The 17404-nt window shown below is 35.4% G+C and overlaps 1 pseudogene; it reads right to left on the reverse strand.

The window, feature by feature from the left end:
* Positions 1–277: 277 nt before the first annotated feature.
* LOC149238345 (E3 ubiquitin-protein ligase XBAT33 pseudogene) lies at positions 278–1240 on the reverse strand (annotated as a pseudogene).
* Between the last annotated feature and the right edge of the window lie 16164 nt (positions 1241–17404).

Genomic DNA, 17404 nt, shown 5'->3' on the forward strand with positions numbered 1-17404 from the left:
TTGAACTATTCCTTCGATATTTCATGCAACCAACCCTCTAGTAACAAGGTATTTAACCTTTTATGTCATCCCTCTGTTATTTCTTTAACCAATTTCCTATGAAACAAGAAACCAAACAAGAATTTTCTTTGAACATTATTATATGGGGAATGATATTTAATAGTGGTTGTAGAGATATACTACTACCAACATAAATAAAATGTACATTAGAAATGTAATCATAACCTAAAACGCATTTTATAGCTTTTCACAATATCATGATGCCACTACTTTCTCCTTAAAAACACATTGATAGGAAGTCCTTGTACAATGGACCAACTTCCTTTTCACTAGTAATAGGGTATGAGTAGATAATTCTAGGTAGAACATCATGCGTGAAAATTTCATGACCACAACTTTCAACAAAAATAGTACAGTTGTGTTCTAAACAAACTACACAGTGTTCATTATCTTTACATGCAAAATCCATTAATTGCAATCCATGTTCCCTGGAAATATTAGGTATACTCATAAAATGAAATGAAATAACTATTGATGGAGCATATTATGGTAAAGCTAAATATAAGTTAGATTCTAACATTGGCTCAAGCCAATTATGCCCCATATTCTAGCTACCTCAACTAGCATCCTCCTATTACAATTCAAAGTGGTTTTACTTACACCCTGAGCCAACAGGATTTGATAGCATTGTATGTTTCCTCCTTATGCTACATAATGTAGAAGAGTGCTTCCAGCTCCTATTAGGTCCATTGATGTGCCATAATAAAATGTAACAGCTAACACTTTTGTATTCATACCAAGTATAAATTGTACATAGTCAAAATGACCATTTGGGAAGCCATGTGAAGAGTTGTAATCCCACCATCTGCTACTTTGTTTACAAATTTGGAGAGTGCGTTCAAGTCAAATATGTGTCTCATAAGTAAGGGATCATCCTTGTTTCCATAAGCTTCAAATGGTAAGGTACACTAGGTATAAAATCCACAATAACAAATTTGATGCATCTTGTGTGATGATTTATTGTTGAAAAATGCAAGTTTGTCCTATCACTGAGGTAATCTTCTCTAGTCACATTCATTTTAAATAAAAGAAGAGTATAAACCACCTCCCAGTGTCCATATCAGAAATCTTGCATCAAAGCTATATGACCACTGTAATTCTTGCAATTCACATCAGATCCATCCTCCATTAGCAAGGTCACACAATCCCCAAAAGCAACAACTGGATAGGGATACTTCATTACAGACCCTTAGGGGATTCACTAAAGGAGCAATAACATACCACGTGGGTTCATATTGGGGGATATATAGTGAGGAAAAAATGACATAATATATTGGGAGATATATAGGGGGTAAAGGATTTTAATATTGGCAGGTATAAAAAATGGAGCTCAAAGTTAATGAAAAAATATAAAGGGGTCTAAAAAATGTTAATGAAAAATGGAAACCTACAATATCTAGTGAAAGCAGGGGTTTTTTAAATTGGGAAGGTGTATTGGGTTTGTATTGGTAGTGGGTTAAATAATGTGAATTTTAGAGCTATTTTACAATATGTAGTCAAATTAAGGGTATTGTTTAATATGCCACGAACGCACGTGATATGTCAGGGGTCCATTGCATGAAGTCCCATTGTATAGACCCAATATGAAAAATATATTATAAATCTAAAAATAATTGACAACTTCTCCTTAAGAATATTTTATTTCATCTCTATGTCAGTATATTAGGAAATAAGTACAAATTTAATTTTAAAAAGCAATTAGAGCTCAAGTTTCAGAGATTTTTTTTCAAAGGATTTAATTAAGTTCACCTATTTTGACAAAAATAAAAGAATATATGTGTTGCAATCCACTTTTTGGTCTATTGTTTTTCTCAAGATGAATTAGGTTTCTACAATATTCTCTTTGCATTATGTCATGAATTATCCAAAACCTTCATATGCCTTCATTACCATTTGTCAATCATAGATTCTCACCTACTTTATTTTAAGAATGAATGTTCCTACAAGTCCTAGGAAATGAAACAAGAGAAGGAATCCCACAATTTACTATTGATTTTTACAAAGCCCATAAGTATCACCTCAAGCTGCAAATTTTATATAATAGCAATTTTAAATAACCATGAATTTAACGCCAAATTCACATGCATTTCCCAAAATTTGAATTCATCATTACTAACATTGAATCCTTCTCTTGTAATTATTTTTCAGACTTGAAAGTTTTACTAAGTCAAGGAATTTATTTTTCAGACTTGAAAGTTTTACTAAGTCAAGGAATTTCATCATTAATCAATTCTTAGACCAAATTTTCTTCTACAAGCTATATGAAATATTGGAATTTTTACAAAAAAATTCTTTAAAAAAATTCCATAAATACCTCGTTATGCATTTTCTAGAAATTTCGTCCACAAATTACTCAAATTTCCATATGGGGCAAAAAAACCCATGTCATAAACAAATTTATTTTGGCTTCATTTGCATGCATTGTGCTGCAAAAAGTGCCCCTAGAAATATGGTGTTACAAGAAATCTTAAAAATGTAAAAAAAGAAAAAATCAAAAGTTTCTTGAGAGATGACAAAATGGATGACATTTGTTGATATATAACCTTGAAGTGATAAAGAGAAGAACTCAGAGTTGTGTGGGAAAATGTAAACCCTTCTCTAAAACCATATGCCACTGAAACATAGTTGATTTTTGCAAAAAAATTAAAAAATGTATGCTACAGGTTGCTCTGTAACCACTATAGTGATCTACAAGAAATCTGCAAAATTACTAAAACTTCTATCATTTTTTCCTCGGGGTTCACCACCTTCAAACTGTTTCCCTCAAAACACCTTATGAGTAGTCTTAATCAGTATTTCATCACTTTAAGTACCTCACTATCGATAAAATTGACTTTGTCAAAGAAAGAGGATATAAATTAAGGTAAAAATATACCTCTCCAAAATAATTTAGCTATTCTTGTATTTGTTTCTCCAAACATTTTTATCATCCAAGTGCATAGCTAAAGCTCATCCTTTTTTAGCAATGCGAATCACATGCACAAGAATTTCATTATCATAAAATGGTACACTCAGTTGTATGCAATAGAAGACACCCAGAGTCAGTAAAAAACATGTATAAGGGTTACATTTTCAGTAGGAAACATCATGAAGAGAAAAAAATCAAAATCATTCCTAAGGTTGAATTACAAAATCAACCCTCACGGATGCACTAATTCTCATGAGAAGTATAGTCAGCACCTCTAGATGTGAACTTGCTTGAATAACACTTCACATATTGACATGATGGCCTGACCATTCGAGCCTTAAGCTCCAATAAGCCTTATTGGAAAGAGGATGATAGCTCACATCTCATTTTTGAGGTAAACAACTACATTGATGAGCCAAAGGAGGGAATGAGTGTTAAAAAATTCTATAATTACAATTCCATGAATGATCCAGATTTAAATAGGAATGCAACAAATTACAGAGATAACCAGAAATATAAAGATGCAAAAGAAATAATACTTCATTTCATTAATTTAAAATACTGAAATATGCTTACAAACAGAAATGGAAATAAACTAGCTCGGGCGATGGTAGCTTATCTCTGAGAAGAGATGTGGTGGCTACATGCCTCTGAAATTTGTTACAATGAGGCACGAAGGCCTATTTAATGTCGAGAAACAATGGAAAACCCTAAACATCCAAAAACCTAACCCTAAGAGATGAAGTGCCAAACTATGGGCCCCGTTTGGGTAAATTGGTACATCAACTTCTCGGGGTCATAACGTTGGCATATGATCTCCATTTGATGTGCATAATACCTTGTTAGAAAGATATATCCAAGGACTACAACTTTTGAGTGGCCAACATTAGGCAAAGACCCATGTTGGTCCCAGTTTTCCCAATAAATGTCGTTTAGGGCCTCAAAATGGCTATGGAAGTTCAGGACCCGAAAAAAAATGCCAAAAATAGTAAATTGTGCTACAAATAAGGAAACTGAAAAACTAAAAGAGACAATTGTGGGGGTCCAAGTGGGATAGGCGGGTGGTCACCAACATCCACCTAGATCATTCCTCCCCCCTTAGGAAGGAATGGTCCCCATTGTGTTGAGTGCCTCCATGAGATGGGGAAACTTTTACCGAACTTGGTCCCTGGTGAGTTGTTCTGCAATCTCTAATGTGTCCAGTAATGGTGGGAAGCATGGTCGATCGCGGTCCACATTGAACACTCGGTGCAAGCCAAGGAATGGGGGAATTTTTTTCTCCAAATTATTGTTTCCCATAGCCTTGGTAATGGTGTAAGGACCATATCGGAGTGGTATGAGCTTCTGATGGGCTCTAGTAAGGCATTCTTTCTGCATATGCAACCATACTCTATCACCCACCTGAAACTTGTGTGGCACCCGATGTTGATCATGTCACTACTTGTACTTGGCATTTTCCATAATGGAGCAGTGATATATTGGCCCGTTAGGTAGAGGTGCTCTAGGAGTCAAATTGAATGAATGCTTGACCTGACAGTGCAATGGTAACCCTATGGGTGAGGAGAAGATGTTCCTGTCTTCTTTAATGACCATATCTACCTGCTTCTGCTACGTGGAGGAACCCTTCTTGGGGCCATGGATGTGGCTATGATCTTCCCCTTACTTTGAGAGCGAACCAGAAAGAAAATAAACTTCCTAGTCTAGGAGATGATCTTACTGCATTTCTTAATAGAGATCAAAGAGGTGGTGGTAGGTGAGGCTACCTCCGGTATCCTATATAATGATTTACCCAAATAAATAATAACACCGCGAGGCCTTGACTCATACACAACATGTCTCTTCCACAAGTATGGTTGGCCTAATAATAAATCACAAACATCAAGAGGTGAAACATCACACAATACCTCACCTTTGAAGGGATTGATGTTGTAGGGAAGGCAGCATTGTTGGCAGACTCAGAGATCTTGTCCTTGGTGAAGCCACCCGATATTATACGGATGTGGGTGTGGTGTAGTCAGTAGGCCCAACTGCTTCACAACCTTTGCTGAAATGAGGTTCTTTTCGCTGCCACTATAAAAAATGAATTGCATCGGCGAACCCTTAACTCACATTTATGAGTGGAAAAGACGCTCCCCCTCCTCTGGATCTTTAGGATCATTCTTTTGGATCTTGAAGGTGGCAACAATGGCGTTGGGCTCCACATCAATGATCTGCTTCCCTTTGTCATTCCTCTTGTCAGTTTCTAGCTTAAGGTCGGAACATGCATCTGATTCTGAAGCCTTCAACTCGACCACCAGCGATTACTGTGTCCTTATTTGACTTCATGGTGGTGTTATTTTCTTGCAGCTTTGCCGGCTGTCTTAGGTCACCCCGCCTTGGCTTTGTCCTTTGTTCTTCGGATTCACAAATCCAAAGTCTCTCTTCTTTTGTTTAAGATTTTTCTCGATCTTAATAGCGTATCAGTATGTCGTGTTGAGCAAGGAGATGTCTAGAAACTCCATCTCATCTTGAATGTACCTTTGTAGGCAGTCGTGGTATTTGAGTACCAAATGCCACTCAGGATCCTTGATACCCAACTTTGTGCGAAGGGTATGAAAAATATTGGTGAAATCTGGCATGTCTTGGTCCCTTCCCTGTCGCAGCATGGTCCACTTTATGTCTTTATCCTCATAGCTCCCAACAGGGTAGTACTGCTCCTTGATGGCATCCCGGAATGAGTTCCAAGTGGGTACAGTTGAAAATAGTGAGTTCATACTTTCATCCTTCTGCTCACAGTAGGTTTCCCACCAGTCCTTGATGCGGGGGCCTGCTTCGAGAAGTGCAAAAGTGATATTTTCCTGGCTGGAAAAATCATGAATGGAAAAATATCCTTCTAGAATATTTAACCATTTATCTATAGTTTCTGCATTTATCTGACCCTCAAATATGGGAATGTCAAAGTTAAGTTGTACCTTAAAGGGTGTGGTGCTTCCAGAGTAGCTCCCGGAAGTAGATGCATCACCCTTGGGTAGCCGCTGCAGGATCTGGGCAAAGTTGTCCATCATTGTGTTCCTTTGTCGCTCGAGGGCTTCTTCGAGAAAAATTTTGATAGGATCTCCTGCCCCCTCGTCTTTCTTTTCATCCACCATGGGAGGCCATCATGATTTGAGAGGCCGATCTTGCAAAGGTTCAACCAGATCGAGCCCTAACTCCTTATATCCCGACCTTGTTGGGTACATGCAAAAGAAAAACAGAGAAAGAGCAAACCCTCTGATACCACTGATCAGGATTTAAACAGGAATGCAACAAATTACAGAGATAGCAAGAAATATATAGATGCAACAGAAATAATACTTCATTACATTAATGTAAAATACTGAAATATGCTTACAAACAGAAATGGAAATAAACTAGCTCGGGCGATGGTAGCTTATCTCTAAGAAGATATGTGGCGGCTACATGCCTTTGAACTGTGTTACAATGAGGCTCGAAGGCCTATTTATTGTTGAGAAACAATGGAAAACCCTAAACATCCAAAAACCTAACCCTAAGAGATGAAGCACCAAACTATGGGCCCCGTTTGTGTAAATTGCTACATCAACTTCCTGGGGTCGTAACTTTGGCATACGATATCTGTTTGATGCACACAATACCTCGTTAGAAAGATCTATCTGAGGACTACAACTTTTGAGTGATCAACATCAATACAAAACCCATGTTGGCCCCAGTTTTCCCAAAAAAACGTCGTTTAGGGCCTCAAAACAGCTCTGGAAGTTCAGGATCCGAAAAAAACTGCCAAAAATAGTAAATTGTGCTACAAATAAGGAATCTGAAAAACTGAAAGAGATAGTTATGGGGGTCTAATTGGATAGGTGGGTGGCCACCAACATCCACCTGGATCGATGAAGAGCCAAAAACAAGAAGAAGTTGTGCATTGTTATGTTGCCAAAATTGCTCCAAAGTAATCTACCATGCCATTGTGAAGAGAATTTCACCATTGTAGAGAGTTTTCTATGCTTCTTTGAGAGAGAAATATCTTGCAAAAGAGATCGAAAATGAGAAATATTTTTTGAGAGCTATTGAGCATCATTGCTGAAGAAAATCTCTTCAAGTGTGTTTAATACTTTTATTGTAACTCTTCCACCACCTGAAATCAATAAAGAGGATCCTTTTCCTATTCCTTTGTTTATTTGTTTTGCTTCACAAGCTTGCTTGTGTTATTTAATTTACGTTGATTTTAGTTTTTTTCATGCATTGTTCTCATTATATTCAATGCTTTGTTAGTCCATCTTCACTCACTCACATCTCTCATTTGTTTGCATGCTCCATGTAGGAAGCAACTAGCTGCAAGGAAGGTGTTTTTGGCACTCATAGGCAACTAAACACACCATACAAAGGGCCATAACTTCATGAAAACCTCCTTATTTTTAAAAGATAAAACTCCAAAACACAGTACTACAAGGATCTTGAATTCATTCTCCAGAAGGTATGAAGTTCATTTCCTAGCTTATATTTTAATGATAATTGCTTTAGAATGTAACCTAGGGTTTTTTCTTACAATGAGTTTTAAATGTGTCAATATTTGTTTTCCATCTCTCTTACTTGGCATAGCCCCACTTCCAGCAGGCTATTTAGTACCCTGACAGGGTTACCTTAGTACCATACAAGTATAGCCTCACTACCACCAGGCTTGTTCAGTACCCAAATGAGTTTGCGTGTACTTCTCGAAAGTTTCTTTTTATTATTATATATCACTCTTAAAGATTTGAAATAATGTATACTACTCATTGAAAGCTTTTAGAGTGTAAATAAGCCAGGTGGTGTGAGAGTATTTAATATTTTTTAGGCACGTAACTAATTACTTATGTTTAGCCTAGGGGTGACATCATCCACAATACCTTAAATCTCAATTATTTAATGTATAATAAAACATCCCGGATAATGACTAAAAGTTCCTTCTAGTTAGTCATGCCAAGGTTCTCATGAAATCCCATTGAGGTTCAATAGGAGTGGTCCACCATAGGAGGCTTTCCAAAAATACCTTCTAAGAGAAACTTGAAAACATTTCTTGGATAAAAAATTGTTTGAGTGAATAGAACATGACTATGGTTTTAAGCTTATGAATGGGAACTATTAAGCATGAAAAATCCCCCCTGAATGACTCAATTGATGATCTTATCCAAACAATATGGAAAGGGACCAACCAATCAATTATAGTCACTTTACAAAATAATGAGGAAACAGAAGTGAATCACACTTGACAAGATTTAGCACAAAAGCACTTGAAGTTTCAATAGTTGTTCCTTGGGGAGTTTTAGTTTCAAGAGTGTTGTTGTAACCATTTTTTTCGAATGGAATTTTTATTTATTGATTCTATACTATCCTACCCTTTAAATAGATGAATATCTCCTTCAAGTGTAGGAATACTTCCAATGCAACCATGTGCATAACAAAATAATAAGCATGCTCATACTCACATTTTAAAAAGTAAACTTTAACACATATTGGAATATGAGAAATCAACTAGCTTAACTAATATAGTACCAAGCATTAGAGAAATTTTGAGGTATAAAATGGGACTCCTAAGGAATATTATAAAATAATAGTGGGAATAATAAATAATATTAGATTACCTCATCAAGTTTTGAAGGGAAAAAGGAAACAACTACTTTTTCAACTCGTATTTTCAACTTATCTCCCTACGATTTTACTCAAATTTTGAGCGAGAGCACTCGTTTGATGTGGAATTTAATTTTTCATCCAAGGGGTACCGTTGTTGTATACTTTTGATGAATTATACTACAAGAAAAATGTGAAATACATGAAAATAATGATTGTAATCACAATTTTTCTTGTATTTCACTTTTTTCATATAATAGGGTCTATGAAAGTATGCAACATGGGTACTCCTTGGATGAGAAATTAAATTTTGCATCCAACGAGTGCTCCCACTCAAAATTTCAGTAAAATCGTAGGGAGTTAAGTTGAAAAAGTAGATTTTTTTTTTTTTTCCCTTTTACCTTTTTACTCCAAAATAGTGAATCATCCCCCATGGTTGACATCATTATATTCAATCCTCTTGGTTCTTATAAAGTTGATTTTTATTGTACATTTATGTCTTGAGGCCCATTTTTTACCTCAAAAATTCTCTAATGAATTGTCAAATGATGGAGGAAGCTTGCATGTCGACGATTGTTGGAACTGAGCCTCGATATAATCCATATGCTCATGGTCCTCCAATTCATTAAATACTAATGGAATGTTCTCCTTTGGTATGTTATGCAAGCCTATCATAACTTTATTATTGTTTTCTTGGAGGAATAAAGGATCTGTTGAGAGGTAAGAGAAACTCCTCAATCTCAGGCTACAAGATCTTCTCTTCAAATTGGCAAGGATGGTTAATGGAAATTCGATGGTTTTTCTCTTGATATTGTTCATGAGCTCAATAATAGTTTCAGAACAACTTCCAACTATATAGTGTTTTTGTGATGGTCAATGGATTAGAACTTATTCCTGCAGTAAATTCTTTATGGTAATAGGGTAAGTTCCTGAATTCACTCCCCTCCCCTATTTGGAAGATATGACATTACATTTTATAGGGGAATATGTAGGAAGAATAGGGTTTTTAAAATTTTGTTCAACCTCCCTTTTGGATAATGGTTAGGTTACACAGGTAGTTGGGACCACAGAGGAGGATTACTTGGTGGAACATTAGGCATGAATTATAGTTGTCGTTACTTAGGAAATTGAATTTGCATGGGGAACTTCCTTAGAGAGGAAGCTCCAAACCATCCTTGAGGCCATGGGAATCTCTAACATGAGGGAGATGGCCATTGTGGCCATAGGGTAGGGTATTGAATCAAAGAAGGACTAGAATTTTTTCATGAAACTATAGGATTATAAATCTATTGAGGTACCTGTTCAAGAAAATAAAATTTAGTCCCAGTATTAAGGAATGAGGATAGGTCTTGAGCTATACCTGGTGGTTGGTTTATCTCCTCACTGGATTTCTTGAAAACTTCTAGTAATATTGGAAGTGATGGGAAATTTCTTTTTGATTGACCTTCCTCACAAATACCACAAAATTTCAGGATGCTGAGTGGAAACTCTCTAAGGGAGTTCTTCTTCCTATAGTTAAATCAGAATCTCAAGAGTGGTATTTCCTGCAAATCATCCAATTATGAAGTCAAAGAAATAATGAAATCATTTTTAACACTTTCAAACAAAATAATTATTTTTTCCTTCAATATTTCAAAATTGGGTGAATTCATTATCTTCATAGCAGCATTGGATATTAGCCTCAAACTCCTCATTGAAAAATTCCTTGAAATACCATTTTTTCATCGTCAACAAGCCAACTTGTACATTTTGTCAACACATGGATGAGCATATGTGGGGGGGGGGGGGGGGGGGGGGGGGGGGGGGGGGGGGGGGGGGGGGGGGGGTGGGGGGGTGGCGGTGGCACGCTCTTACAACACCCTAGAAATGAAAATCCTTTAAAAAGATAAACATAATGTGTAAGAAAAAAACAAATTCAAGAGGTTTACTCAAAGGAAACAAAAAATTGTGGGAAAAAAAGGTAGAGAAGCAAACCAAATTGGTGTAGGTTACCAAGGTCTATCCCTTAAGTTCCTCCCCGGAAACGGCGCCAAAATGTTGGTTGCAGTATATGTTCAACTAATGAACCAACATCATTATGTCAATATAGGGTATGTAGACTTCGAGACAAAGCATAGTATGTGCCAGAGAAAGACTTCACAGACCTCCAAAACCATATCCTATCATAACCTAGAAATTATCCATTAACACTCTCAAGCTCCTATAAATACCAATCTTTCAATCTAATGGAAATTAAAATAAAACCCTAATGATCTTCTCACTTTCAAGGCAAGAAAATAGTTAAGATCATACTCTTGGCCCCTCTTCTAGGTTGAGAAACTTCACTGCAAAGCCTACTCAATTTTCCAGGGGATAAAGGACCATAGGTCTCATGAAAACCTAGGACATAAAAATATTTAAGTTGATAATAATCCTGGAATGAAAATAGGAAACTAATGCTAATAGATAAATTGTCCTAAGTTATTTTGCAAATGTCTCCTGATACTAGGGAAATGATACTTTCAAAAATAAAGGCCACCTATGTTTATTTAAGATTAAATAATTGTTGTATATTGTGTGAAATACTCACTGTCAACTCTAACTTCATTCTCCAAAATAGAAAGCACAAACATCCAATTCAAAAATCAACTTCAATATTAATGAAAGCTATATAATTTTGAGAACAAATATTCTATTATGTGTTACCAAAACTCTATAGATCATATTTTTGTTTGGTATTGAAAAAACTAAGCTAGTGATGTGAACAAATCATGATGATATTTGAACTTCTAAATAAATACATTGTACCCATAAATGAACTTGAACACTTCTACAAACAAAATTTGATATTATTAGTTAATATGGAAATCCTTTATAAATTGAACAAAGAAAATTGTGTAGTTAAATAATGGATACAATTGTTTGACTTTAGGGTTGAACTTTATCTCAAAAGCGGTATGAATATGAGTGTGTGCAAAATAATATCAACTTGTGAAGTTATCAATGAATATTAGAATATAAAATTATTTCCAAAGGTTATTGTGTTATGAAAACAAATCAAAATTTCATTGGTCCTTCCTTGAATCAAAATATAAAATTTCATCTCATGTTCATATTGCATACCTTATAAAACATCCAAAACAATGAAACCCTATTTTGAAATAACAATATACCATTCATATAATATGAAACACCAAAAGATCAAACCATAAGATACATCATATGTAGGAATATGTGTATGCTTGAGATCTAGTCACACCCTATCCTTTTATTAAAAGAATATCATTGTGAATCTAGTAGATCAATATGTCTTCATAGTACTTGGATCATTCAAGCATGAATCTCGAAATAATATACATTCCACACACCATACACTGTGGATCAATTCATAAAATTAAACCTACATACTAGAGCATAGAATAAACAGAGAGAATAGGACAATGGGAAAGGTTGGTGGGACCAAACCGTCCATCTTTTTTCCTTAGGAAAATTGAATCACAAGCTTCAGTAAAATCAAAAATATTAAACTTAAACTTGGCATCAACTTGTATTGAAACCTAAAGTCTATTACATGAAGATAAGATAGAGCAAAGCTTGATCCCAATGGTCACCTCTTGGGATCATGCCACTATACTAAAAGAATAGTGAAGTATCTCCCTTAGCTTCCCCTTCTCTACCTTTCCCCTATTTGAAATAATTAATTAGGCTTTTGTCATATTATTTTTATAAGGGAGATCAAGGGAGAATTTAGAAATTTACCTAAAAATTTCTCGTCAAATCTTGGTTAATATCACACAAGATTAATTGATTAACATAATCAGTTGTATATCTCGTCAAATGGGATTAATTTAATAGAAGATCTTCTAAGAATAGCTTAGTCTGGTTCAATTTGCTAATTACTTTCTTTGTTTGGGCATAGCTAAGCCATGGACACAGATTGAAAATTTTCATTCAAAGAACCTTTGATATCTCCCAAACCATATATTTTCTGGAGGAAATCCCTATATGTGACCTAATTGAGGATTTTATGAGAAAAACCCATATTTTATATTTTCCAGATTCTTCCTTTTTTTCTTGAAAATTGTGCTCGAAATTGTTGACCCATTTTTTCCTAGAATGAGTTGTCATGACCATTGATCATTTCCTAGATACCTCTAGAATTGACCTACGTGTGAAATGATAAACTTGGAACCATGTTACTTATGATAGGAATGAAATCATGTATCAGAATGTTCCATACAATCGTGTTGATATGCTAACTCAGAGATTGGTTGTCAGATATGCATATAGGTTGCAAAAATTTCCTAGGCAAAAACCATCGTTAGTAACAAAACATATTTTAACCTCTTCAATTCATTGAAAATATATGGAATAAATCAATGAAATAATTATTTTTCCTAGTATAACATTCATCCATTGAACAATCCTCACAAAAATGCTTATGTAAATGCGAAAAGATGGGATATAAATGAGATATCAAAGGTAAATAAGTGGAGAAAATAATACCCATTAGAGGAAATTTCAGCCTAAAAGTGGCCTCCTAAGGAAAAATAATTAAACAATAGTTAACATAATTAAATAAGAGTTATGAATTTTGGATGGAAAAGAAGAAAACTACTTTTTTAACTTGTAATTTTGGCTTATCTCCTTATAGGTTTACTCAAATTTCAAGTGTAGACACTCGTTGGATGTGGAATTAAATTCCACATCCAACACATACCCATTATGGATACTTTTGAGAAGACTTTCATTGATAAAAATTGAATATACATTAAAAAAGTGCGTTGAATGTGCTTTTTTAATGTATCTTCAATTTTTATCAATGTGGGTCTTCTCAAACGTATCCATAATGGGTATGCGTTGGATGTGGAATGTAATTTGTATCCAACGAGTGTCTACACTTGAAATTCGAGTAAACCTATAAGGAGATAAGCCAAAAATATAATTAAAAAAAAAATTAGTTTTTCTTCTTTTCCCTCCAAAATATTTACATGTACCTCTTTTTAAATTTAAATGCTTTTGATTGGTTTACATATTTTGACATGGAAATTATGTGAAAATTTCATGGGCACTTTTAGGCTGAAATTTCGTCAAAAGATTTTCAAGACCCAACATTTCCCCCACACCTAAGACCTTGATTTTCCTCATGCAACTAGAGTATGTCGTTAATGTTCCTCCATTGGTGATTTGGAACGATACTTTGTCCCTTGCCTCCCATCATCCTTTGTTACAGTAGTGTTGAATTCGAATAAATACTTTGTTGAAGAACCTTCCTACTGATTTTGCTTTGTGCAAACCGGTTCATTTTAAGCCAGACTATACCCAATTATAAATAAACTACTAAGGGGAGGATTTGACCAACTCTTGGATCTTTCATATAACCAACCCTCCAGTAACAATGTCTTTGACCATTTTTTTCATCCCTCTATTATTTCTTAAACCAATTTCTTGTCAAACAAGAAAAAAAAGAAAGATTTTTCTTTGAACATTGTTATATGGGGAATGACCTTTAATAGCGGTTGTAGAGATAAATTGCTACCAACATAGAGACAATGTACATTTGAAATTTATTCATAACCCCAAACTCATTCCATGTATTTTCACAATATCATCATGCCACTGCTTTTCCTTAAAAAATCATTGATAGGAAGTCCTTGTACAATGGACCAACTTCCTCTTCACAAGTAACCGGGTATGAGTAGATAATTACAAGTGGAAGATCATGTGTGAAAACTTCATGACCACAATTTTCAATAGCAACAACATAGTTTCATTCTAAACAAACTGCTTATTGTTCATTATTTTCACATGCAAAATATATTGGAAATATTAAGTATACTCACGAATAGAAGTGAAAGAAAGCTTGAAGAAGCATATGATGTTGAAGCCAAATTTGAGTTTCGTGCTAATAGTGGATCAAGCCAATGATGCTCCATATTCTATCTACCTCAACTGTTATATTGTTGATGGTGCTTGAAATACATAAACCAAGGGGTTCTCCCCAATGTGCAATCCCAATTAGACCTCACATCGTTTGGAGTAGGATCCCCATCTAGAGTATCAGCCTAGCCAACATAACTTATGGTTTTCCTTAGTTGCAATGGATGACATAATAGAGTATGCTCATAACCTTTTAAATTAGCAAGTAATATGACACTGTGAAACACCAATTGTAATGTCTAAAAGGAGACTTTCATGAGAGGGATGCAAGAGTGAGTCTCTAGGAGAGGTACGCAAGAGCATGAAGATTCATTATTTATATAGAAAAGTGGTTCACATAGACACAATGACCATTAAAGCTAATACAACACACATTCAACAAGATAAGTACCAAATCCACCGAAATAGTTCAATTTCCTTAGTACATGTGAACAAAATGCATACTGCAAACATATACAAAATAGTCTTATTACTTTCATGATGCATGCATGAAAATGTGTTGGCTGATCGATCTTCTAATTATTAGGTGAAAGATCCAAGTACATAGTTAAAATGACGAGCCACTAGCTCCAATAGTGGGGCATTAAGTCACTTATTCCTTCTCCAAAGAATGATCCTTTCCTATCCTAAGCCAAAGAAGCCAAGGATATATCTCCAAAGGATAAGCCTCCAAAATCCATTTTCTTGAGTTGTGAGGGTGTATTTATAACAAGATAAATGACCTTTCTATCCAATGACTCTTTAGTTTCGCTCATGACTCTTGGACTTATAATGTGACCTTTGGAATTTTATATGATTTTTGGATTTTCCCAAAGACTCTTTGTCGATATATGACTATGTGACTTTTCATATTCAACATATGACTCTTGGACTTCCACACATTCAATTTTTCCTTTCCTTTTGATGATTACGTCATTACGTCCAAAATGGATTTGGCAAGAAACATGGACACTATGATGACACTTGCATAAGTCAAACTTGACAATGATGGTATGGACTTCATGATGAGGTGGCAATGCCAAGTTGTTCCACTTGTTGCTTTGTCTTCAATCTTCATGAGAGATATGTTAAGTACTTCATTTTCATGAAATATTTGCTTTTTTCTTCCTCTTCACCCTCCAAGAGGATGAAAATGGGGAGTCTTCACTATGCGGTATCTCTTCACCTTCTTGTGCACTGATCAACCTATCTTTACAAATTCATAAGTGTCTTCTAGTATGGTCTCCTCCTCCTTCTCTTCAATCATCATCCTTTCATGAAAATATATAGTACCTACAATTGGAAACTACCCATGATAATATGACATCAGTCTAAAATCTCCTAGCCTAACATACTTCATGAAAATCACTAATGGGGTTGTAACTGGAAGGAAAGCTTAGGGATTGCGCAGTGTGCAATTCCTGAGGCTAGGAGTGAAGGAATGAAGCTTGTGACTGTGCAATGCATAGTTCTATAGGCCTTGCCAAGAAGACTTCACAATTAAGGGTCTTAGTAAGATTGGCTTCATCCTTGAGACTGCACAATGCGTAGTTCTAGAGGGATATTGGTCAGTGGCTTACATAGTTCCACAGTTCACGGACTCGTGGAGATAACTTAATGACTGAGACTACACAATGCACAACAAGACACTAGCTTGGAGGTAGAGTGACACCATTTATGAGGGCGGGAAGGCAATAATTGAGCATTATGATTATGCAATGCATAATCCTTCGAGGCAGTAAATATGCATTGTGTAGTTCTAGGAGGCAAGGGATCAACTTGATACTTGTTACCATGAAATGCGCAGTTCAGGGAGGCTGAGTGAGGTCAAGTTGATCAGGTAGAGGATCTTCCAAATTTTGATTAAGTGTGGGATCAATGAAGTAGATATGAAACCAAATTAAGGCTTGAACATTATCACACACTTAGAACAATTGATGACACAAAATTGAATACTCAACACTTAGAAACAACATGATCCCCTTAATGCGACGACGAAACAATACTCTCCTCCAAGTGTGACACTTAGGGTACACTTTGTGACGAAAATGATGACACTTGTAAAACAGTGCTCAAGAATTAGGGAATATGTCTAATGCATTTGTTTATGATTAATAGGACATAGTAATGTAGGAGAATGCATCATAACTATCCTTTAAGGATGTACAATTGACTCCCTTTGATTAGGTGCAACAATACTTTATGACAATAGTGATGAAACTAGTACGACAATGCATGAAACTTTGGGAATGGATGTAATACATGTATATATTATAAATATGACCAATTGACACCAAAGTTTCCCCTTGAAATGAACCATAACTCCATCTTTTGTGATGTGCAACACTTCCCATGCCAAAAGACGACACTTGTGAAAGTAAGCGAAAAGTGCAAATGACACTTGCAAAATCCTAAGGAAGTGGAAGCGACACATGACAAAGAAAATATAACATGAAAATGACACTTATAAAAGTGAATGAAAGAAAAAATGATAGTTGTGGACATGAAAGTGACACCTGAGAAAAGAAAGGTGTGCCAGAGCAATATTTGAGAAAACTCACTGAAAAGAAAGTACAATTGCAATCAAAGTGAGGGAGATTATCAATGGAGAGTGCACACTAACTATCAATATGTATTGCACAATACATTTTCCTTATGAATTATGTAGTCACTATCACCAGTGATTGTGCGAGCCTCACTTCTATGAGCAATGCACCATCTATGTAAGATTGCATCAAGAGAAGTGCACTTGTGAATTATTCAAGAATTGAACATGCATAAGCAAGTGACTTTTACACTTAGAATCTGAGGGAACACCAAGTGACCATGAAGAAAATATGAACAATCAAGGAAGGAAAAATCCTCATATCACAAGTAGGCTCCAAAATTCAAGTGTAAGAAAAATTTTGGAGGGTGTTTGTCAAAGCGACAACATTTGGC

The sequence above is a fragment of the Pinus tabuliformis genome, chromosome 8, assembly GCF_031772625.1.
Source record: "Pinus tabuliformis cultivar Carrire ecotype Pingquan chromosome 8, CPIR1, whole genome shotgun sequence".
Lineage (NCBI taxonomy): Eukaryota > Viridiplantae > Streptophyta > Pinopsida > Pinales > Pinaceae > Pinus > Pinus tabuliformis.